The sequence below is a fragment of the Stegostoma tigrinum genome, chromosome 2, assembly GCF_030684315.1.
Source record: "Stegostoma tigrinum isolate sSteTig4 chromosome 2, sSteTig4.hap1, whole genome shotgun sequence".
In the NCBI taxonomy this organism is placed as follows: Eukaryota; Metazoa; Chordata; class Chondrichthyes; order Orectolobiformes; family Stegostomatidae; genus Stegostoma; species Stegostoma tigrinum.
This window is the reverse complement of record NC_081355.1, coordinates 109,549,234-109,574,820: the sequence shown is the minus strand read 5'-3', so window position 1 is coordinate 109,574,820 and position 25,587 is coordinate 109,549,234. Positions and strand designations below refer to the sequence as shown.

At 39.3% G+C, this 25,587-nt stretch overlaps 1 protein-coding gene across 11 annotated transcripts in view; it reads left to right on the top strand.

Moving 5' to 3' along the window:
• Positions 1 to 24,059, top strand: part of cdk14 (cyclin dependent kinase 14) — a 592,120-nt gene extending 568,061 nt beyond the window's left edge. For all 11 annotated transcript variants that reach the window (XM_048521834.2, XM_048521892.2, XM_059638483.1 and 8 more), the window contains one exon: positions 20,485 to 24,059. The gene's annotated coding sequence lies outside the window, so the exon portion shown is untranslated. The remainder of the gene's footprint in view (positions 1 to 20,484) is intronic.
• The last annotated feature ends 1,528 nt before the right edge of the window (positions 24,060 to 25,587 follow it).

The window sequence follows — 25,587 nt, the reverse complement described above, 5'->3', positions numbered from 1 at the left end:
CCCTTAAAGAATTCTGGCAAGTATTAACACAAAAACGTAGAAGATAGCAGAAGGAGGCCTTTGATCCTTTGAACCTACTCCTCCATTCTCCACAATCATGGCTGATCGTCCAACTCAATAACCTAATCCTGCTTTTTCTCCATAATATTTGATTCCATTTGCCCCAAGTGCTATATCTAGTCGCCCCTTGAATACATTCAATGTTTTGGCATAAGTTGCATCAGTTTGGCATCCTTTATGTCCTCAGAATGTTGCACACTAATGAATGACTCCTTGCTTGCTTTGATGAGTTATTCATTCAGCTGATGCCAGGTAAGATAAGCCAATAGCTTTGCAGGGAAACTTATTTATAGCATACATATCGGTGGTATTGTAGACATATAAAATAAACTGCTGACAAAAAACTTTTAATGCTACACTAAGAAAGCTTTTCAACAATCAGTTAGAAAAATCAGTGGATGTTTTGAGATAATAAAGTGTGAAGCTGGATGAACACAGCAGGCCAAGCAGCATCTCAGGAGCACAAAAGCTGACGTTTCGGGTCTAGACCCTTCTTCAGAGGGTTTTGAGCTTGCATCCAGTTGGCAGAATCTCTGATCCCAAAAATGGATAGTGTGGAGATGTGATAGAGTTTATGCATTTGCACTGGAACAAGAATTGAACGCATTTTGAACTTAGCCACTTCCAATTGTGATGGAGGTAGGAGAAGGGGAGAGAAGCAGGTTGGCAATTTCATTACAATAATAAGGTTTTGTGCCTTCATTTTAACAATCATTCTGTTTTTAACCAGAGGTAGCTAACTTTCCCAAACCTTGAGAAATTTGGCAGCTGAAATGAGGTTGTGTTAATGTCTTCACAGAGTCACTTGTAGGTTGAGAAGGAGGAGGTATGTATAATCCCAGCCTTTTATGTTTTAACTTGTTAAATTCTCTCCCCGCATGCTAGCTTTCATCAGCCAGGGCATTGAATCTAAAAGTTAGGGAAAAGCTGTATAATACTTTAGTTCGGCCACGTTTGGAATATTGTATGCAGTTCTGGTCACCACTTGACCAGAAGGACAGGGATGCTTTAGAGAGGGTGCAGAGAAGGTTCACTAGGATGTTGCCTGGTCTGGATGGTTTTGGTTATGAGGAGAGGTTGGATGAACTCGGATTGTTTTCACTGGAAAAACGGAGGCTTGGGGGGCTGGGGTAACCTGTAGAGCTCTGACAGTCAGAGGCTTTTTCTTCAGAGTGGAAAGGTCAACTACAAGAGGGGACAGGTTCAAGGTTGAGAGAATGAAAGTTTAGGGGAGGAGTGCAGGGAAAGTTTTTCTCCCCGGGGGCAGTAGGCGCCTGGAATGCAGTGCCAGTGGAAATGGTGGAAGCAGGTATGTTAGTGACATTTAAGGCACATCTTGAAGGATACATGAATGGGAGGTGAACAGAGGAATAGAAATTGCACATGGGCAGTAAGTAGCAAGTCTAAATAATGATTGAGTTGGTGCAGGCCTGCTGGGTCACAGGGCCGGTTCCTGCATTGTTTTGAATTGAATTGTATTGTTATCACCACCTTGCCAACAATTGGATCACCATCTCCCCATGACTACTGTGTGCTCTTCCTCCCTGACCATGTGTCCTCCCTACCCCCTCCTAGCACTGCCAAACGCATCTCTGACCATCCTCTGCTCTCCCCCACCATTGACTGTCCTTCCAGCCATATCCCACAGGACCTTTCTGCAAACAGGGCACATCCCCACGATCTATTTCATTTTTCTAGGCTATTAGTGCAGGCTTTAGCTTTGTAAAATGACTTTTCGAGCCACCGGATCTTTGTGCTGCCTCTGTCTAAATTCCTAAAAAGCTTAACCAGTTTGGGCAAAAATCAAAGTAACTAACTATTGCGGTCTAAACATCAGTTTGAAAACACTGCATTGTAATGTAGCTTTGAAGAAAATGGCAATGGTCAAAATAACACACTACCACATAGTGGGAGGTGTTAATGTAGCAGGATATTGTGTCACAGGTACATGGTGCATTCATGTCCGCAATTTCCAGTGCGATATGCAGGCATCACATTGGAAGACAGGACTACACAAGCTGGAGAGGAAGATTGATAGGCAAGCCACTGTTATCGGAGCGAGGCCAAAGAATGGAAACAGGAATAAACTAATACCTCTGCTCCCAACAGAAAAACTAAAGAGAAAATTGTACAGATGTAATGCTTCATTATTCAGTTAGACAGCTTGTAAATGTCCTCAATTCTTTTATAAATTATGGGTGAGTATAATGCGTAGATTTCTCTTTTTCCAGGAAGATAGATGCAACTAGATAATTGAATAAAGTATTGTGTGTGAATGATCGTTTTGTGTTTAACTGTAATGCTTGTGTCAACAAATCCACACAAGGTAAGTGAGTGGGAGAGCTATGATGAATTGGAATGTATTGGTCATTATTGTGCAAGCATCAGGTATGTGTTTATCTGGAACTGACAGTGATGTGTTCTAATCGCAATTCTACAGCAGTGAAGGGTAAGTAAGTATGGTTTTAATGAATCCTGTGGATTAAGATAAAAGAATCCTAGAGGAGCTATATATACTTCTTCATTTTACCCAGTGCTGTTCATGTGTCCTCAGTTTCATGATTTTTTTTAACTTAGTTATGGATTTTTTGACACAGAAATTTCACAAGACTGAATAATATATAAATTGAGATATTTTCAGTAGGCCATAACTATCACAATGGGGAATTCTTTTTTTTAATAAAAACTGCAAAGTGTAGCAGATTCACTGGAAAGAGAAAGACAGCTGATATTTGGAGTGTCATGGATTGGTTCTGATTAATGTTCACACTATCCCCGTCCCCCCGTCCCCCGCGTCCCCATAACCCTATCCTGCTCTTTCAGTCGATGTTTTGATTCCTTTGCAGTTCCAGCATTTTCTGTTTACCTTTCATTTTTCCACCAGTTAAGATTTTGTTTTTCATTATCTTCATTAGATATTTAATAACTTCCATGGAATTAATGTTTTAATTATTACAATAAAATAAATTGTGTTGCTGTGCCCAGGTTATTCTTTTTTAGCATTTTACATTAAAAATCCTTTTCATTTCTGCCCATTTATTTGGGAACATGTTCTCATGGGGAATGAGTAAAGAGATGTTTTATGTGCTGATTTTCAAAAATATGAACATTTTTAATCAACCTACATGTTACAGGACCTCTGGAGCAGATAGGACTTGAACCAATGTCTCCTGACCCAGAGGTAGGAGCCCTACCATTTTGCCACAAGACGTCTATTTACAAATTCATAACCGGGACCTTTGTTTTTATAAAAACTGAAAGAAATTCAGATGCTGTAAATCAGAAACAAAAAGCGAAATTGCAGGAAACGTTCAGCAGATTCTGGCAGCATCTATGGAAAGAAATTAGAGTTGTCGTTTCACGTCCAGTGACCCTTCCTCTGTGATTTGCTCCACAATCTAACCCAAATGATCAAAGGCTGGTGCAGAGCAAGATAACAAGGAAAATTAGCAATGGAAGAATACTCCTGGATGGAAAAACCTACTGAAATAACATAATTAATTTCATGACCTCTGCTCAGTGGATACATTGGATGGCTTGGTTTAGACTTAAACCTAAATCCTGCTACTTGGTGGCACATTGGGTAGGCACTGTCATGCAGCCTTGCATCAACATCTAAATAGCATTTTCTGAACAGATAAATTAGCATGTTGTACCTTAAACTGGTTTGCTTACTTGTTTTTTTTGTGTAAAAATAAGACTCAGAACTTGAAAAGTTTAAAGGCAATACACCATGATAATTCAGTTTTAATAATATGTGACCCAGGCAAGACATACCAATGTGAGGATATCATTGGTTATGGAAAATGTGATGTCGGATTTTTGTAATTGCAGCAGGAGTGGCCATGAAATGCACTTAACAAAATCCAGATGCATGGCTATGCAGCTAATTTCAGAAGCAGCTCACTTAGTGAGCAATAGCCAACTGATCTGGGATTAATTTGAAATGCAAGGCTTTCCTTTTTCATATGCAACCTCACAACCCCTTCACTGGCCATGGCACTGAATCTTCCCCAGTCTCTATTGGAACTCTATCTTCTTTAAGTACCAGAGGCACCTCTTGCTTGTTTGTTGGTGTGAACGCCAGCTGGCTGAATTGGGCACACCACATCCCAAATCCTTCCACAATCCCTCCCACTGATTCCATCTGGATTGAAGTTATGCTTTACTTTGATCACGTTGCAGCACAGAATTTACATCTGTTCCTACTAAGTTAGCCCCTGAAACAACAAATTCCATTGTCAATTTCCTCAAAGTGAACTACTGTATTTCTCTTCACCACATACCCTTCCCATTTTGCAACTTGCCAGTAGATGTCTGACGCTGTTTTATTAGGTAATTAGGAGTTGTAAAGAATATATGTTATGCTGTGAGCAATTTTATTTTGAAAATGAGTTTGATTTTACTGTTTTGCTTGAATTAGGGCAGTTGTTTTTGTGTTGACTTGATTTGTAGTTTGATAGGATTCTATCATTTCACTGTTGAGTGCATCCTATACGCGTTAAAAATGAATGTTAGTCAATCTCTTGAGGATGTAGGTCCCATATTCTGAGTGTCTTCAAAAAGATAGTACAGTTAAAGTTGTCTGTCTAGAGGTCTGAAGTCAGTGGGGTTTATTACATCTTATTTTCCTGATCTTTCTTTGTTTTGTTGATAACATGACCATCCTTGAATGCAGTCATGTTTCACAACTCAGAGAAGCTAAATCAAGTCAGATTTCATTTTTTCTTCGGATGAGGGAATCACTAGCCAGGCAGCATTTATTGTCCATCCCTAATTGCCCAAAGGGCAGTTGAGAGTCAACCACATTGCTGTGGGTCTGGAGTCATATTTAGGCCAGACCAGGTAAGGATAATAGTTTCCTTCCCTAAAGGATATTAGTTGAACCAGATGGGTTTCTCCGACAATTGACAATGGACTAATGGTCATCATTAGATTCTTAATTCCAGATATTTATTGAATTCAGATTCCACCATCTACTGTCGTGGGTTTCGACCTTGGCTCCCCAGAACATTATCTGGGTCTTTGGATTAAGAGTCCAGCAATAATACCGCGAGGCCATTACTACTGTTGTTTTATTGGTTTGCCAAACTTTTGTAATTAAAATCGTGCTAAATGGAATATGACTTTAAGCTTGTCTCATGGCTCTGTTTTGGAACTTTTCTCCAGTGTGCAAGGTAAAATATACTGTTAATGATTTGTGCGTGTACAAAACCTGTTTTGAACTTAATTTGCTCTTATATTGAAGGGACACTCATTGCTTCCAAATCACAGCCAGTAGTGAATGGAATTTCTGAAAAGACCAGCATGATCCATCAATGACATTGACAGTGTTGAGCAACTCTGGTGTGTAGCAGCACAGATATTAAATCAGATCTTACTTGAGGGTGAAAAAAAAGTATTAGATTTGGCTACTGTTGAAGTAAATTTTGTCATTGAATTAAGAGTAAGTATTTGTATATGGCCTTTCAAAAGTCTGATAAGTGAGAAATATTATGCCAACTTTATAGGAGCAGAGTGCGCAAGAAATATTAAAGCTCTCGGCCAACTCGGTTACTTGGGGATTAGAATACAATGCTGAATTACATCTGCAGTCGTTTATTCCTAATTCAAGATGCCAAAACTTCAACATTATCCTCATACAACAGCCTTCATCTGAAAACCATACTTTAATATTCTGAGTCTGAATGTTTTTTCCTGTACTTCTGGAGTTTAATCATTTATACTGAATTGCAAGTAATGATGAATATTTGGACAGAAGATTTTACAGTAGGACCCCTTGCATGATTTTAGGAGAAAGCATATCATATGAAGGGAGATCATTCATATGAAGGGCCTTCAATTCTTTATTCCTTCCTGCAATATGGATATCATTTGTTAAGCAAGTGATTTATTGAGCATCCACTATCTTCTTAAACTGCTGCAATTCTTGGGGTATAGGACTACCACCAATGCTATTAGTGAGGGAGTTCCAGGATTTTGACCCAGTGACAGTGAAGAATGGCAATTTCAAGGAATTCAGAGTCAGGATGGTGAGGGTTTGGTGGAGAATTTCTGGGCCGTTATGTTCCCATGCATCTGCTGTCCTTGTCCTTCTAGGTATTAGAGGCGATGAGTTTGGAAAGTGCTCAGTGATTCACTGCTGTGTATCTTGTAGAAGGTACACACTGCTGCAACGGTGCATTATGGTGTAGAGAGTGAATCTATTAGTCGAGTGAGCTACTTTGTCCTGGATGATGCTGAGCTTCTTGAATGCTAATGGAGCTACACCCATCCAGGCAAATGGAGAATATCCCATGACACTCCTGACTTGTGACGAAAAGATGGTGAACAGGTACTGGGAAGAGGTGATAAATTACTCACCACAGAACTCATAGCCTTTGAACTGTTCTCAGAGCACTGGTTGATCCAGTAGACTTTCTGGTGCATAGTAGCACCCAGGATGTTGATAGTACCAAGTCTCAATGCTACATTTGTCTTTTGTGAACAAGATCAAACTTTTGCTTTCTTAATATACAAGTTTGTAACTGTATAAAACATTTTAAATTTTAAGTCAGTGAACAATTTATTTGCATGATATATTACCATTTTCAAAATTGTGAAAACTTCAATGAGACCACTCCCATCCGAAGAAAATTAGCTCAACTTTCATGATCTGTGATAATTTAAGTCACTGTTATGTGGGAATACCTTTGTTCACCTTTGTACTTTCAAAGGCAGCAGTATGATTCCTCTGATTAATCATTTTAAGGTGTTCATTGATCTCTTGATAGGGTACACATGTTCAGCTTTGGCTATGATGTAACCTTTACTTGTTTTTGTAATTTTCTGTCATTGGCAATACTTGTCTTCAGCAATAGTGGGAGAATATAGAGATTCTTGTCAGAGCCTTTGGGAAAGAAAGGATTCTTCAAGCCTGCATTGGACAGTGTATTATGTTTCATTATGAATGACCACTTAAACACAGCTGAAGCCTGATAATGTCTTGGATTGCTGGAAGATGAGGCGGTGCATCGGGGGAAGGAGGGAGAGGGGTGATATGGGAATTCTGACTGAGAAATAATTCACATCACCAATGCATATATAAGGAGGAGAGTTTTAACTGAATTCATCTGCGTTTTTGTTAGAATGATCTCAAATAACGATTTTTGCCAAAATGTACAGCTTTCTACATAAAGTTTGCCTATGATAAGATCCTAAAAAAACAAAGTTTTTCTTACAGTTTCAATAGTTATAAACAGCAGACTAGTTAATTATGAGCTGTGGCATATTCATTAAAATGTGCACTTAGATAAACAGTGTTGTTGGTCTGGTAGAAAGCATTCCTCTGATAATTGTGGCTGTTCAAAAAGTAGGTTTTTAAAAATTATTAAAGGTTGGACAAAGAAAACTATAGCTGCATCTTCATAAAGCTTCAAAGGTAAGTCATGAAAGTGGATAAAGAAAAGAAGTGACATGCACAATTCTGTATCGGTATTTGTAAACTAAATTTGCAGTTTGTAAATTTGATGCACCCGTTGGTCCTCTTTGAACATTAGTGCATCCCCTTTCTTGTCCTGTCACCACTAGCAGATAGAGTCTCCTTGGTCTGAAACAGGGAAACTCCCTAATAAATGCCTCCTCGGGTCACTTTCTTGCTCCAACATTTACAAACCATCTTAACCAAGCTTTCACTCAACCCTACTCATCTTTATGCCAATGTTTAATGTTTCATTATCATTCCTGATTCCTCTCTGACACACCCAGTTTAATAAAGTGCCTTCGAATGTCATGTATGTTAAAAGATTTTAATTCATTCATTGGATGTGGATGTCCCTGGCTGGGCCAGCATTTATTGCCTATCTCTAATTGCTTTTGAGAAGGTAATGGTGACTTGCAGGCTTCAATCACTGCAGTACATTTGTGTAGATAGATTGATTGTGTTGTTAGGAGCAGAAATCCATGAGTTTGATCCAGGGACAGTGAAAGAAAGGCAATATATTTCCAATTCGGGACAGCGAGTGGCTTGGAGGAAACTTGCAGGTGATGGTGTTCACATGTGCCTGCTGCTCTCCGCCTTCTAGATAGAGCTAGTCATGGGTTTAGAAGGAGCTGTTTGAATGGAACTTTGATGAATTTCTGCAATGCATCTTGTAGATTGTATACGCTGCTGCCACTGATCATTGGTTGTGATAATTAGTGATTTCAGTTACCCTACAGTACACTGGAAAAATGTGGAGCATTGAGCATGGAAGGGGAGAAATTCCAGCAATGTGCTCAGGAGAACTCTCTGGAACAGTACATTTCTAATCCTACCAGGGAGGGATCTAGCCCAAGGATATGACACAGGCCAAGTGGAGAATGTCAAAATGGGTGAGCTTTTGCGAAATAGCAGCTTTAATATAAAAAGAATGCAAAACAGGCCATTTGGCCCACCAAATCTGCCCCAAACATGATTCTAAACTAATCCCATCTGCCTACACATTGTTTATACCCCTCTGTTTCCTATTTGTTCATGTATCTGCCTCAATGCCTCTTAAATTTTGCTGTCATATCTGCTTCTGCAACTTCCCCTGGCAATCCTTTCCAAGCACCTTCCAGCCTCTGTTTAAAAATAAAATAAAAATTGGTTCTCGATCCTTCTTTATACTTTTCTCCTCTCACCTTAAATCCATGTCCCCTAGTATTTGACATTTCCACCCTGAGAAAGAGACTCCAGCTATCCACCCTATCCATGCCTTTCATAATTTTATATCTGATCGCCCCTCAGCTTCTGACCCTCGTGCCAACAATCCAGGTTTGTCAAACCTCTCCTTACAGCTAATACACTTCAATCTTTGCAATATCCTCATAAACCTCCAGCCCCCGCTCCAAAGTCTCCATATCCCTCCTATAGTGCAGCAAGTGGAACTACACACATTAATCCAAATATGGCCTGACCAAAGTCTTTATACAGTTGCACAATGACTTGCCAACCTTTCTACTTAATGCCCTGATTGATGAAGGCAAGCATGATGTACGCCTTCTTTACCACTTTATCCACCTGTGTTTCCACTTTCAGAAAACTATGGCCTTGGACCCCAAGATCCCTCAATATATCAACGCTCCTAAAGGTCCTGCCATTACAGTATACATTCTGTTTGCATTTGATCTCTCAAAATGTGTCCCCTCACACTTGTCCAGAATAAATTCCATCTGCCATTTGGCCACCCAACTTTCCAGCTGATCTAATATCCTGTTGCCTCCTTTGATATCGTTCCTAACAATCCACAACTCTACCAATTTTTGTGCCAGCAGTACTAAGCTGGAAAAAGAGAACAAATTGTCAATGATAATGAAATGTGAGGCTGGATGAACACAGCAGGCCCAGCAGCATCTCAGGAGCACAAAAGCTGACGTTTCAGGCCTAGACCCTTCTTCAGAGAGGGGGATGGGGTGAGGGTTCTGGAATAAATAGGGAGAGAGGGGGAGGCGGACCGAAGATGGAGAGAAAAGAAGATAGGTGGAGAGGAGAGTATAGGTGGGGAGGTAGGGAGGGGATAGGTCAGTCCAGGGAGGACCGACAGGTCAAGGAGGTGGGATGAGGTTAGTAGGTGGGAAATGGAGGCGCGGCTTGGGGTGGGAGGAAGGGATGGGTGAGAGGAAGAACAGGTTAGGGAGGCAGAGACAGGCTGGACTGGTTTTGGGATGCAGTGGGTGGAGGGGAAGAGCTGGGCTGGCTGTGTGGTGCAGTGGGGGGAGGGGACGAACTGGGCTGGTTTTGGGATGCGGTGGGGGAAGGGGAGATTTTGAAACTGGTGAAGTCCAGCATCTGCAGTTCCCATTATCACTATCACAAATTGTCAATGGTTCATTTTCCATAATGGAATAATACAGATTTTAGGAGTCTAAAAGTTGAACCGGAGCAGGTTGATTACAAATGTGTCTTGGTGGATAAAACTATGGATGAAAAATGGGAGACATTCAAAGCAGAAATGAATAGGGTGCAAGGTAAGTATGTACCCAAGAGAAACAAATATGGGGTATTCAAATGTAGAGGACCCATGATATTAATGAGAAAATAAGGTAGAAATGTCAGAATAATAATAGCAATAGAAATCAGGGAGAGCACGTCAAATGCAGGAAGGAACTGAAGGCTGGAATAAGAAAGGCTAAGAGGAAGTATGAGGAATGGATACTGGCTGTGCCAAAACAAGTAGTAACATATTCTTCCAACGTAATAATAGTAAAAGCTTTGTGAGGATAGAATGCAGTCATAAGGAATGAGTAGGGTTGGATACTCACTGAAGCAAAGGATATGGCAGAGGTAATAATGACACTTTGCTTCTTTCTTTACTGACTTAGAAAATAGTCATTATTGCTTAGTTGAAAACACAGGTATTGAGCAACTGAGCATTTTAGTGACAGATAAAGAGGAAGTGCTGAAAAGAAACTCCAGGTAAAGGAGTCACCAGGCCCAGATGGGATGCAGCCTAGATTGCTGACAGAGGTAAAGGAACAAGTTGTGGAGATGTTGACAGAAATTTTCCAACCTCCGAATAAGGATCAGACACAAGGACTGATGGATTGCACATGTGACACTGTTCTTTAAGTAAGGGGCCAAAGATAACCTAGAAATCTACAGGCCTGTCAGCTTGATGTCAATAATGGGAAAGCTGTTGGAGACCATAATATAGGATAAGGTAAATTTACTTATGAAGGCAAATAAGTTAATACTAGATCGTAAACGTGGCTTTGTCAAGAGCAGGTTGTGTCTGACAAATTGAGTTCTTTGATTTTAACAGGCAGTGGATAAGATAACGCTGTGCAAGTTTGGACTTTCAGAGAACATTTGATACAGTGCCACACTGCGTGTTGGTTAGTATATTAGAAATGTTTGAGATTGATTTGTCCTTGGCACCATGGGTTAAACGTTGTCAAAAAGACAGGAGACATAAGATAGGTATGTATGGGCATTTCACAAACTGGAAATGAGTTGAAAATTGTTCCCCAGGGATTGGTGTTGGAACCCTTGCTGCTTCTGATTTTTTTATGGAGGTCTTAGAGACAGGTGTTGAGGGTAAAATGTCTAAATTGACAGATGATAGTAAGCTAGGGAGAATAGTGAATTGTGAGAATGATGATGAATGTCTTCAGAGGGACATTAGCAAGTTGGCCAAATGTCGGACACCTGGTAGATGAATTGCAATGCTGAGAAATGTGAAGTAATGCATTTTGGTAGAAGAAACATGGAGAGACAATGTAGGCTCGATGGTACAACTATGAGAGGAGTACAGGAGTAGAGTGTCCTCGGGTTCATGTATGTTATTACTTGAAGATGGTCAGGCAAGTTGAAACAGTTGTCAAGAAGTCTTATAGGATCCTTGTTTTTAATAATAGCAGCATACAGTTTCAAAGCAAGACAGTGATGCTGTGCCTCTGCAAATCATTGGTCAGACCACATTTAGAATATTGTCTTCAGTTCTAGGCACCATATTTAAGGAAGAATGTTAAAGCCCTGGACTGCAAAGGAGATTTACTTGAATGATGAGGGCTTTTAGGTACAAAGAAAGATTAGAGAAATTGGGCTTAAGCTTCTTGGAACAGATTGTTCATTAGTTTGACAGGGACATTTTGTTTCCACTAGTTGGTGTGGCAGTGACTATGGGTCACAATTTCAAGATTCTAGGGGGAGAGGTGGAGTGAGATGAGGAGAAACTTCTTTACTCAATGCTTTTAGGATTTAGAATGCTTTGCCTGGGAGAGTGATAGAGGCGGATTCAATAGGAGGTTTCAAACGAGGGCTGGAGGTATATTTGAAAGTGATGAAGTTAGAGGGCTACGGATTTGGGGCTGGAGGATAGGACCAGTTGGGTAGCTCTTTTGGAAGCTGATGTAGACATGATGAGTTGAATGGCTGTCTCCTATAGTACTGTGATGATGGAGGGAGTGAATGTGGATGTGGTGCTAATCAAGCAGGCTGCTTTATCCTGAAAAGTGGTGTTGGAGCTGCACCCATCCAAGCAAGTAGGAGTATTCCATCACACTCCTGACCTATGCCTTGTAAATGGTGGAGAGGCTATGGAGAGTCGAGAGGTGAGTTACTTGCTGCAGGATTTCTAGCCGTTGGCCTGCTATAACCATTGTATTTATAAGGCTAATCACCTTCAGTTTTGGTTCAGTGGTAATCCCCGTGATGTTAATACTGGAGGATTCAGTGAAAGTAACAACAGTTGAAAGCCAGGGGGCAATGATTAGATGGTCTGCGTTGAAGATGGTCATTGTCTGGCATTTGTGTGGTGTTAATTTACTAATCACTTGTCAGCCCAAGTCTAGATATTGTCCAAATCTTGTTGCATTTGACCATGGACAGCTTCAATATCTGAGGAGTCGCAAATGGGGCTGAACATTGTGCAATCATTGGCGGCCATCCCCACTTCAGACCTTATGATGGAGGGAAGGCCATTGAAGTAGCTGAAGATGGTTGGGCCTAGAACACTACCCTGAGGAACTCCTGCAGAGATGCCCTGAAGCTGAGATGACTGACCCCCAAAAACCATAACCATCCTCTTTTATGTAGTTAAGATTCCAGTAATTGGACATTTCCCTCCAATTCCTATTGACTTGAGTTTTGTTTGGGCTTTTTTGATGCCACATTCTGTCAAATGTGGCCTTGATGTTTAGGGCAGTCACAGTATGTTTTTCCCTCTTGTTAGTTTTCTCACCACCTCCTACAAACCCATTCAATCAGCAAGGCCCTTTAGGTCTTCACCAGCTTGATTGTTGATGCTGCAGCTGAAGCTGAAACACTCACGGTGGGTATTGAATCCCCTACCCAGAGTACATTTTGAACCCTTGCCGTGCTCTGTGCTATCTCTGAGTGTTGATCAACGTGGAGTACTGATTCATCAGCTGAGGGAGGACAGTAAACAGTAATGAACAGGTGGTTTCTTTGGATGTGTTTGACCTGATGCTCTAATAGTTTGTGATATCCAGGACTAATATTGAGGGTTCCCAGGGCAACTTCCTCCTGACTGTATACCACTATGCACACAGATGTGTCTTCCTGGAGGGCCAGGATCTCCAGCCGTGGTGATGGGTTATACCTGGTCAGGTATGGTTCCAAGTGTGTGACTATGTCAGGCTCTTGTTTCACTTGTCTGAGAGAGAGTTCTCCCTATTTTGGCACTAAACCCCAGATGCTAACCAGGAAGACTTTGCAAGATTGACAGTCTTTGCCATTGTCATTTGCCCAGCTTGATGGTCCGTCCAATTTTATTATGTTTTGAGACACACCAACAATTACCACTGTGTGGATCACCAAAACATTTCAGAGGCACTTCTTGTGGGTCTGGAGTCACATGTAGGTCAAGCCAGGTAAGGATGGCAGTTTCCTTCCCTGAAGGACAGTAGTGAACTAGATAAGTTTGATTAGAATTGACAATAGTTTAACAGTCATCACGAAACTCTTAAATCCAGATTTTTATTATATTTGAATTCCACCAACGGCTGTGGCAGGATTCAAATGCAAATGTGCTGAATATTATATGTGTCTGCAGATTTAATATTAATAATACCAGTAGGCTGTTGTCTCCCTGTAAGTATATTTCGCTGTTCTGTTAGAGTAAAATTTTCCAAGCCATATTCAATTAGTACATTTTAATTTATGCACTTGTTCATATGTTCTCAGGATGCTGGCACACTAACGATATTTATTGGCTTTGTTTCTGCTCGGGAATTGGGTTAATTATGTTGTGCCAAATTAGAGTTACATGTAAGAATAGGAAGTTGCCCTGCCTGAGGACATTATTGAATCAGTTTTGTTTTATGACAATTTAGCAACTTTCACAGTCATTTCTTATATTAGCACTAACCCATAACATACCAGGTTTATCAGGTTCAATTTCTCATCTTGATGCAGGGTTTAGTGTATTATGTTGCTGCATTTTGACTCTTGTGTTGTGATCCTCCCCATCTTGGTTGTTTATCTGCCCAACTGTTGCCTGGAGCACCACTGGAGGGGAAATTGCAGAGCTAATTGACCAGTTGCAGATAAAACAGCAGCTAACCTTAGCCTTACAGGTTTATTATTCCAGTCTGGCTGTGGCTCTTCATTTTTAAAGAGTTCATCTGCTGTTCTTTGGGCATGTCAGCTGATAGCACAAACCTGCTGAGGTCATAAAGACCAGCAACTGGTCCTGTGCTACTCTGATTCCAAGAGAATTTCTTCCGTTTACAGATTAGTACAAGCACAGAACTTTGCATAGCTATGAGATGCAGCTGTTTCCTAAATGGTATGTTTGCCTTTATTGGTCGGTGCATTGAATATAGGAGTTGCGAGGTCATGTGGCGGCTATACAGGACATTGGTTAGGTCACTTTTGGAATATTACATTCAATTCTGATCTCCCCGCTTGAGGAAGGATGTTGTGAGACTTGAAAGGGTTCATAAAAGGTTTACAAGGATGTTGCCAAGTGTTGAAGGGTTTGAGCTTTATGGAGAGACTGAATAGGCTGGGGTTATTTTCCCTGGAACATTGAGGCTTATAAAATCATGAGAGGCAGAGGTAGGATGAATAGCCAAGGGCTTTTCCCCAGGGTAGGGGAATCCAAAACTAGAGGGCACAGGCAGCTTTTTCATTCAGAGGATGGTGCATGTATGGAATGAACTGCCAGAGGAGGTGCTGGAGGTGATAAATTACAACACTTAAAAGGCATCTAGATGGGTACATGAATAGGAAGGGTTTAGAGGAATATAGACCAAATGCTGGCAAATGGGACAAGATTAATTTAGGATGTCTAGTCAGCATGGACAAGTTGGACTGAAGGGTCTGTTTCTGTGCTGTATATCTCTATGATTGTATGATTTGTTTGAGGATGGATTTCAAAACCTTCATGGAAACCATGGCATCATATTGAAGTGATATACTTGACTGCTATCTGCATAATTCAAGTTGCTATTGATGCTTACATACGTTTAACGTCAAATTGCAATGTCTTGATCTTTAGCAGAAGAATGTTGCAAGGGCAATGAGATTAAAACTAACTTTTTCACTCAGTGAGTAGTTAGGGAATGGAATGCACTGCCTGCAAGTGTTGTGGAGGCAGATTCAATTCAGACATTCAGAGGGCATTGGATGACACTTTTGAAGAAAAATAATGTTGCAACATATAGGGCCAAAACAAGAGATTGGCATTAGGTCGTGATGCTCGCTTGTAGAGGTGGCGCAGGCACAATGGGCCGAGTGGCCTCCATCAGCACCATAACACTTCTGCAACTGTGAAGTTGCAATTCAATGTAGGTAGGCCATGTTTTCTAACATTTTTCAGTAACTTCAGTAAAAACTCAAGCACGCTGAAACTGCGATCATTACCTGAGAGTTATTTACTAATCTCTTCACTTATGCTCTGTAGCTAACCCTTCCTCAAACTCAGGAAAATCTTCCGAAATGCATGCACATATAAGGGTGTCTGATTTCAGTATCATTGTTGATCATTGATACTTGTATTTATTTTTCCGTAAGATTGTAAAAAATAGAAACAGGAAACCATTCAGCCCCTCAAGCCTGTTCCACCATCTAATAGGATTGCCAACTTATCTACCCTTTCCCCATAACCCTTGAGTTCCCTTCTGATACGGAATCAATCTATCTGAGCCTTAAGTATACACAAGGTATTTATTCCCACAGCTCTCTGTGGCAAGGAGTTCCAGAGACACACGGCCCTCTGAGAGAAGAAATTCCTCCTGATCTCATCTCAATCTTCAATAGATGCCCTTTATTCTGAGGCTGTGTCCTCTGGCCCTAGTCTCTCCCTAGGGGGACAACATCCTCTCAGCATTTACCCTGTCTAGCCCGTAAAGAATCCTATATTTCTCAGTGTTTCCTATTGCTCTAAGAAAAGAAACAGGCCGATGTTAAAGCCTGATTTTAGCTTCCAAGGCACGTGTGCAGAGTTGGGCAATTTCCTAACTCGGCACAATTGCCTCAGGGGAAAAAGTGCCCTGAATAAATGCTCCTTAAAATTGAATTTAAAATCTGTATGCTTTTGTTCAATGTCGTAATTTGTTCTGGTGATTCATACAGGTTGACGTTAGCACCTGTCACCCAATTAACTTTTTACATATTTAACTAACCTGGATCAGGCATTCAAAAGCGCTGACAAGGATATTTACAATTTAATTTTTTTAGGGAAAGCGAAGAGAGCAGTGCTCCTCTCGTATCCATAATGTAAGTCAGACAAGAGAAACCACAGCTGTAGAGATAATGCAGACTCCCTCATGGCCCCAGCTGAGCAAATTTAGTGTCAATGGGGTGTCTGTGCAGGCAGTACTCTCTTTAATTAGTCTCGCGAGCCTGGTTGGTGGCAGTTCCTCAGACTAACTAATCAATTTGTAGCTGTCTGATGCTAGGTGCGAAAATCTTCTCCGGCTGAGTTTTCTCCCACAGGTCACTCACCTACCCTACAGGAGCGCTCGTTTTAATTTTTCATCTTTTCCATCATGTGGTGCTGTCAGCTGGTTCTAAGAAAAGAGGCGACAAAAAAAATATTTAGTTCAAAGTGCATGTAGGTCAGGATGGGAATGCATTATGGGTACTGATGAGCCAATTAATTATTCAGCACTTTGTGCTTGTCAAGTTGCAATAGGATAACAGCTGAATACAAATGTTAGAAAGTGTAGGTAACAACTGCTGCAGTTAAAGACCACATAGGTTTGTGACTAGTTTTGAGATTGCGCAGAGGTTGTGGTATATATGATTTTACCCCCTTCTTTGCAAGCCACAAATTGTGTTTTTGCATATTCTCTGCATCCAAGTCAAAGGGCCCCCCCACCCCAAATTTCAGCCACAACATGCTATACTGACATGGCTGTGAGTCTACCTCGGAGTTTTACCTTATGGAGCGAAGACCACCTTTATGGAGTTAAGACTTTTAGATTTGGACGCTTCACTCTTGCTTCGTGGCTGATTTTTTTGGTTTTGTATTGCTGCTTTCTTTTAATGCTGGTTTTTGTATCTTAGATGGTTGTTTTAGTTCTTATATCTAAGATGGTTTTTTAAAATTTCTGTTTCTGAACCTAAAATGGCACTGAAGAATGATGACTTTGTATACTATTCACTGTACTCCTGTATGTGAGGACTCATCATAATAATCATAATTGTGTGTTGTGAAGATGTATGGAAGTTTAACACACAGCCACAGAGAACTGACCCCACATGGTAAATGGTGAAGAGAAATGAGTCCTCCAACAAAAATGAATTGAGCGTGAAGCTGGTGTCAAGCTAAAAGTCATAGCATATGCGCATTCACCAAACAGCTGAACCAGCGGAAAGGAATTTGGGTGTTTGTTGGTGGGGGGAGGAAGCCTCATGGAAAATGGAACCCACCCTAAATCAAAAGGATGCCCAAGACACACTCATGTGCCATTCAAACAAAGACCAACTGCTCGCCTGATCTTCTGGAGCATGTATCAGAATGGGTCTTAAAGCGTCGTCCAAATGGTTTAATTGTCACCAGTAAGACCTTACTGATTTACACACTTAAGTAGGCTGAATCAACCCCTGAATTCAGCAACAATGTCAGAATAACAGCTAGTTGATAAATGCCTGGTATTGCAGAAGATCAAAATACCTCATTCGAAACTGGTAATTTTTATCCCGATTTGGCTTCAGACTGTGACAAAAACATAATACACATTCTGCTAAATCGCCCACATAAATGAAGTCCCCATGACCTTTCTCTGTGGCCAAAAACCAGTCTATGGAGAGAAAAGGTTCAAAAGCAGTTCTGGTGAAAACCATGGACATGAGAAACCATTTAAATTTCCCGACTAGCTTCTAAGGCCAATGGAATGAAATTAAATCTTAAGCTAATTTTCAATTGTAAAACCATGGTGAAAATCTAATTCCCTGCAAGAATTCTTGTGCGTGTCCACAACCAAGATTGGGGTGAATTAATGTATCAGTAATGTGTGGAATGGGTATCCTGGCAGCCTACATAAAGAATGAAACTTGTTAGTGTGGGGCTTATTGAAATCCCACATATTCACAGAGATCAAGAGGCATCTGCAAAAAAAAATTCCCAAATCATAGGTGTCTACCATCCACAGTTCAACCTTTAAATGTGTGTTTTAGCAACTATTCAAGGATTCTGTTTGTGTTGAGTAAAGTAGATACATAGTGACAAACAAAATAACTTCACAAAGACTGGAGATATTTGCACTGCCCCGTTTTATGCTTTGTGAGATTTCATCATTAAATTACGCTATATTTTTAGTAGATGAGTGTGTTTTTTTAATGAATTTGAAGATAGAAAGGTGGATGTTTTGTTGTGGAACGTAAAGGTGCAAACTACCATATCTAATAGAGGGTAGAATCCTTACAATGATTCCATGATCAAAGGGACTCAATAAATTCAGAGAAGTCTTTACATTGAATATCAAACACTCTAAATTTGAGAGCATTTAAAATGCTTTAATAGTGCTCAAAGGTTTCTGGATGTATGTTTGCTCGCTGAGCTGGAAGGTTCGTTTTCAGACGTTTCGTCACCATTCTAGGTAACATCATCAGTGAGCCTCCGACGAAGCACTGGTGTTATGTCCTGCTTTCTATTTATCTGGTTAGGTTTCCTTGGGTTGGTGATGTCATTTCCTGCATTGGTGATGTCATTTCCTGTTCTTTTTCTCAGGGGATGGTAGATTGGCTCCAAATCAATGTGTTTGTTGATGGAGTTCCGGTTGGAATGCCATGCTTCTAGGAATGCTCGTGCGTGTCTCTGTTTGGCTTGTCCTAGGATGGATGTGTTGTCCCAATCAAAGTGGTGTCCTTCCTTATCTGTATGTAAGGATACGAGTGATAGTGGGTCATGTCATTTTGTGGCTAGTTGATGTTCATGTATCCTGGTGGCTAGCTTTCTGCCAGTTTGTCCAATGTAGTGTTTGTCACAGTTCTTGCAAGGTATTTTCTAGATGATGTTACCTAGAATGGTGATGAAACATCGTCTGAAAACTAACCTTCCAGCTCAGCAAGCAAACTCACATCCAGAACCTCAACCTGAGCTACAAATCTTCTCAAAGGTTTCTTTGTACATTTGATACATTCAATGAACGGTGCTGCATTACTATATCAATTACAGATACATTGTATCTTTATATTTCAACATGGCTATCCCCACACCAATGGTGTGTATTTCATACTTGACATATAAGTCAAGTGCTATTGTTGAACAATCTTTGGGGGCTTCAAAGACTCAAGCATTGATATTTATGGTAGCTAGTTTGAAGCTGTTTGTGATCTATATAATTTCACCTCAACTTGGGTGGATTTACAAATACAGTGTCCTTAATTTTCAAAAGAATCATTGAATAACTGAATCATTAATATGTAGGCTTATTGGCAGAAAATAATTAGTTGGATTTTCATAAATATTAATTTTCAAGTACCATATTTGCAAAGATTCATAGAATCTAATGGAAAGACAGAGGAGAATTAAAAGGGACAGCAAAATGATAGTTAATTTAAAAATATAAACAAGAGAAACCAAACACTATACTTATTTGCTTTATTCAAATGTTCTTATTCATTCACTGTAATGAAACCACAGTGAATATACATTAGTAAAAATGTCAGATATATTTGAGTTCAACAGCAATTCTTTATTACACTGGACTAAATCAACACCTTTTGGAAGGAGGAGGAATATATGATGTTATTCCTGTTTTGCAAGAGCTTGTCAAAATAGTCAGAACTTATTACTTTTCAACCATGTGTCCAATGTGAATGATTTGTAAATTGTGGTCCAAAACATGAGCATATTGTTTTAATTTCATCATTGTCAGTCCTACATTTCCTGCATTTTAGAGAACACTAAGGTTCCCAACATCATAGAGTCATTTAGCATGAAAACAGACCCTTCTAGAATTAGAATTAGAATTTATTGTTGGCCCAACTTGTCCAGCCGACCAGGTTTCCTCAACTCATCTCGTCCCATTTGCCTTGGTTTGGCCCAGATCTCTCCAAACTTTTCCTATCTGTATACCTGTTCAAATACCTTTTAAATGTTGTAATGTATCCACCTCTAGCACCCCTAGCACTTCTGCTGGCAGCTTATTCCATATATGCACCACTCTGTGGAAAAAGTTCCTCCTAAGGTACCTTTTAAATCCTTTCACTCTCACCTTAAACCTATGCCATCTAGTTTTGAACACCCCTACCCTTATGAAAAGACCTGGACTATTCACCTTGTCTGTGTCCCTCATAATTTCATAAACCTTTTATAAGGTCACCCGCCAGCATGCTCCAGGGGAACAAAGTCCCAGCTTATCCATTCTCTCCTTATAACTCAAACCTCTCAGTCTCGATAAAGTCGTTGTAATACTTCTTTATATTGACTTAAATTGGTAAAGATAAACCTGAAAGGTTCACTCTGATAATGACCGTGGTGTGATTGTTTCTTCTTTTTATTGAAGGTTAACTCCATCGCCTGTTCCAAAGAGCAGCTAAAGAAGCAGAAGAGCAAAGGAATTCAAGAACCTATTCTCCTATTGTTGTAGTTATGTTAGCAAATGGCTGCTGTTTTTGGTACAGTTCTTTACATTAGCATTGTGTGGGATTACGTGTGCTTGTACTCTGAATCTGACATCTTGAATGCTAAACCACGGCATGCAAGAACCACCTTTTTTAAATGTAGTTTGTTTAGAGATCCACTTTGCTGATAAATGATCCATGCTGCTTTACAGGCTCTTGTCTGTCAGTCTTTTGATTTTCTATACTAGGGTAGCATTTTTGTAAAGCTCATTCAGATTTCACTGTTAACGCTGAAATTCTGAAGATTTTTTTTAACTTTTGTGGGCATGCCAGGAAATCCTCTGATGTCAGGATTACAAAGCAATCAACAGTGGCATGAAAGACATTGCATATGTTTTACAAAAATCAGCATACTTTTGTATACAGTTGAAATGAAATAGCTAGTGAACCACTGTGAACATTTCTGACAGTGCTCCAGCTGGGATCTTGCAAGGAACATAGATAAATCCACAGCTGATGGGGTGAGCTGCAGTGTTTAAAATGGTTTGTACTATCGTGATGATCATCTGCTTAGTTTTTTAGAAGAATACAAAAACCATGTATTTAATGGAATCTCGTTAGTTCCTATGAGGTCTGGCCTTAAATTTAAACCCACTTCTTTGTCAATTCAGATCCTGGAAAAGCATTATTGCTGTCTGTCTATTCAGTTTAAACATTCTGTGATGGAGTGACTCATTCGAAAAATATATCTAAAATGTGTGAGGTTGTAACCATGTACTGGACAGGAACCAATGTGTTCTTCAAATACTGTTTTTGTCCTTTTTAATTTGTGGCCTCAGACCATCTATTTTTCTCAGTATTGGTAACAACACCGAACAAATTCTAATATAAAGTTAAATGTGTAATACGCAAAAAAAAATTACACTTGGTAATACTGATTAAATGCTGCAGTAAAATTTCTGCTTATTTCAGTTCATAATGAAATTGTAAACACATTGCATTTACACTCATGATCCCACTATAACTATAAATAGATACCTTCAGCTACAAGTGTTTTAATGTCCAAATTTTTATTTGCAGCATTTTAAGACTCTGCTTACTGTTCTAAACCTTTTCTTTGCCATTTCACAGGCTATTGGTTGCTATTTTCTTTCTTAAAATCTCTAAGGGATTATGTTCTGGAGTTGAGCTTAAATATATTTAATTCTGCAACATAATAACAGTTGCATTTTATTTCATTTTAAGCCATCTGACAAAATCCTATTTTCTTATGTCCAGCCGAGAAAAGAAAAAGATACTAGCATTCTGAATATTCAATTATTGCAACAACATAATTGGAGTCTGTAGAATAAATATTGTATGAATTGTACATTAAACACGCACACGCCTATAGTGTTTCATTGCTTATCGGCCAAGAAAAATATGAGGGACTGTGAACTATTCCAAATTTGCTGTTAAAAATTGTTTTGATTATTTTATCCAGAAATGTGTAGCAGTAAATGGGACAGTAGTTAAAAGATTCAGAATGAAGACAGATGGACTTAATTTTGTTTCTTTTTCCATAATAATTGAACAAAACAAATGAGGGAACTTCTCAGATTTTCCAATTAATATCTAGTTTCACACCAAAGAAGGCTTATTTTTATTTTATAATTCTTTTATATCCCAATCAAAATTCCTCTTTCCGTGATCTTTTTCAACATAAAATTGCAGCCTGTCTACTTAATACTGTTTTTGGCAGACCCCAAATGTGAAAAGAACATACATACTTGCATTCACTGTTGTGATTGATAACTTTCAACATTGTAAATGTCCTTAGAACAGTTAGCCTCATTTGCTTATATGTCTGTGAGAAAATAAAAGATGTCACAGAAATTTAAATTTAGATTCAATCCTTCCTGACAAAGGAAAGTTATAGTGGGAGTTGAAGTAAAAATCTTCTTTGCAGTTTTTACATTGTGTAATGTGATGAATGACATCAATTTGTAATGTTTTACTTCACCTTCCCAAATGTCACTCAGCATCAGCAGTTTCATATGCATAACTTCCACTCTAACCATCCCTTTGATTGCAAGTTTATTTTGGATGCATCAATTTCTAACAGTTATTAAATGAACAAATTTCAGCACATTTTCCTGATGCAACATACTATTAGTTACGTATGAAGGTCTTGGAAAAATTAGTGTATAAATGTTTTTAAAATAAAGTTAAAAGGCAAAAATATTTGAGAGTATCTTCTGAAGGTTTTTTTAAAATCGTCTGTTAATATAGATATGTCTTTTCAAGGTCATTATCAATGGTAAATTACACATTTACAATACTTGTTTGTAATTTGATCCCTATACAATGTGTATGAGACATTATGTTAATTTCATGAATACGTTTTCTGTAAGTATTAAAATCAACCGAAAAATCAAGCAAATTGACTGTCCTGTAGCATAGTTACTTTGTAACAGTGGTTATGATAGTTGATTGAAGTGTGCTCTTTTTATTTATCAACCTGATTTTTCTATAAAATAGTTTGCACTGTGTTTTGCTGACTTTACAATCACTGAAAATATACAGCTTAGAATTTAAAGGAATTTAATGGTGCACTGAGTACTTCAATTATGTTGGTACTTGCACAAGAAAGCAAACTCTAGGAGTTAGAAACTTTGGAAATATATTATGAAGTGAACACGTTTATTAACTATCTTTGTAAATATTATTTTACATGCTTTCACAGTGATACTATGTTGGGCATACAATATTATTTTTGAAATTTTATGTGACAACAAATGTTAATGAGCTTTATTTGATAACTAATTCTCAGTCAACTAAACTTTGGTAAACAGCAAGAATGGAGAAACATTTAAGCAGTCACTGTGCAGCTTGTGTGATAATCAGTCTAGTTAATCTGTTCGCTTCACTTGTCCGCATCATGGAATGTGCAGTCTCGTATATTAAACTGCTAAAATGTCCTGTGAATATTTATTTTTTGTAACTTTTTGAAGAACTATGTTCCCTGACAAATCTTTACAAAAGAGGTGAGCAAAAGATTAAACTGTTCCTCTCAAGTCTAATGATAGGTCAGTGATTGAGATAACCCAGTATGCAAGGTATCTCAGTTTTGAACGTCTCCCCATAGTCATTTATATTAAGATCTTTGAATATTTATGCTGTACTGTCTTGTAAATTCCTTGAGCACAGAGGTAAAGGCAAGTATCCCAAATATGCATCTGTGATGTGTTGTTCAAAGAAACTGCACAAGTACGCTTCAATGACTTTTTGTGTGTGTGTGACGTATCTCTTCAATCCGTCTCCTTGACATGCTGTAGTTTGGTACAGAGACAAAAATATTCATGAAATACAAACAAATGGCCAACATTAAGAAAACCTAGAATGTAGTAATAGTATATATGTTGCATTGTTTGTTACAAATTATATGTAATGTACTATTACAGATGTATTGATGGTATGTCCTTCTGTAACTGTTGGTCTCTTGGTACATGAAAATAAAATATGTCTGTATTTTAAATGAGTGAGAATTAGTTCTTGCCTTCTTTGAAAAAGTACAATATGTTAATGCTTTTGACATGCTAATAGGCAGAACAGGTGTTAATATTTAATAGTTCATGACATAATGCAATAATTGCTGTTCCATATTGAGCTTTTATTTCAACATAACTAGTAAGATTAATACGCAAAATACATGTTACATTTGATTTATTTTCAATGAGTTTGATATATTTCTGGTAGTATAAAATATGCAAATCTACTGAATTGCTATTCTATTGTCTAAACACCCTCCCTATTATGGTACTAAATAACAAAGACCAGGATGACTCTTAGGCTTTGACTCAGCCAATCTCACCACTGTCACTTACAAATGGTCCTTTGTCTAGGATGGAGGAAATTGATTGTCAAAGTTCTCAGTTGTAAGGGGCAACCTTTGGAGCTTCATGCCAGGGAGAAAAAAATACTGAAAGGGTGTGGGGTGCTAGTAAGTGTTTGTAAAAGAAAATGTTACATAAAATGAGTAATTGTTACTGTGTGAGAGACAAATGAATGAAGTGACCCTCCAATGCAAAACAAAGATGTCATGCTGCAGGATTTTTTTGCATTCTCACAAAGTTCCAGTTCAGAGACTTACTTGGATTTATATGTCATATCAGCACATGTTAATGAGCTTTATTTGAATATGATTAAACAAATTGGCAGCTTTACACCAGATCTATGGTGGGCAGGCAAGATTCTTCTTTGCCACTTTCCATTAATCAGCTCTGTAATAACCGCTGGAATTCAAAATGTTTGTTTGCATCAGTAAGTGGTGTCTAGGTTAGGCTTTTTTTTCCTCTGAAAATTTCTTCCTTACCGTCCGTACGTCATGTCTGTCTTAAATTTGAATGTTCTTATCGATATGATTCCAATTACCAGGAAAAAAAACAAATTGGATCATTCACTTTGTAATCCCTTAGCACTGCTGGCAGCTTGCATGTGCGAACCTACTACGCCCAGGAGGTTAGATCATAAATGTGGGCATTTACTGGGGTCTGGAAATATGCAAGGTGTCTGTTGTTGATAAGATATTTGGCATTACCATGAAAGTGAGAGTTTTGTTCTTGATGTGCTGTTGAACAGACCTCCAAGGATATAAAAAAGCAACTTAAATATTACTGATAATAAAATGTGAGGCTGGATGAACACAGCAGGCCAAGCAGCATCTCAGGAGCACAAAAGCTGACGTTTCGGGCCTAGACCCTTCATCAGAGAGGGGGATGGGGAGAGGGAACTGGAATAAATAGGGAGAGAGGGGGAGGCGGACCGAAGATGGAGAGTAAAGAAGATAGGTGGAGAGAGTGTGGTGGGGAGGTAGGGAGGGGATAGGTCAGTCCAGGGAAGACGGACAGGTCAAGGAGGTGGGATGAGGTTAGTAGGTAGCGGGGGGTGCGGCTTGGGGTGGGAGGAAGGGATGGGTGAGAGGAAGAACCAGTTAGGGAGGCAGAGACAGGCTGGGCTGGTTTTGGGATGCAGTGGGTGGGGTGGAAGAGCTGGGCTGGTTGTGT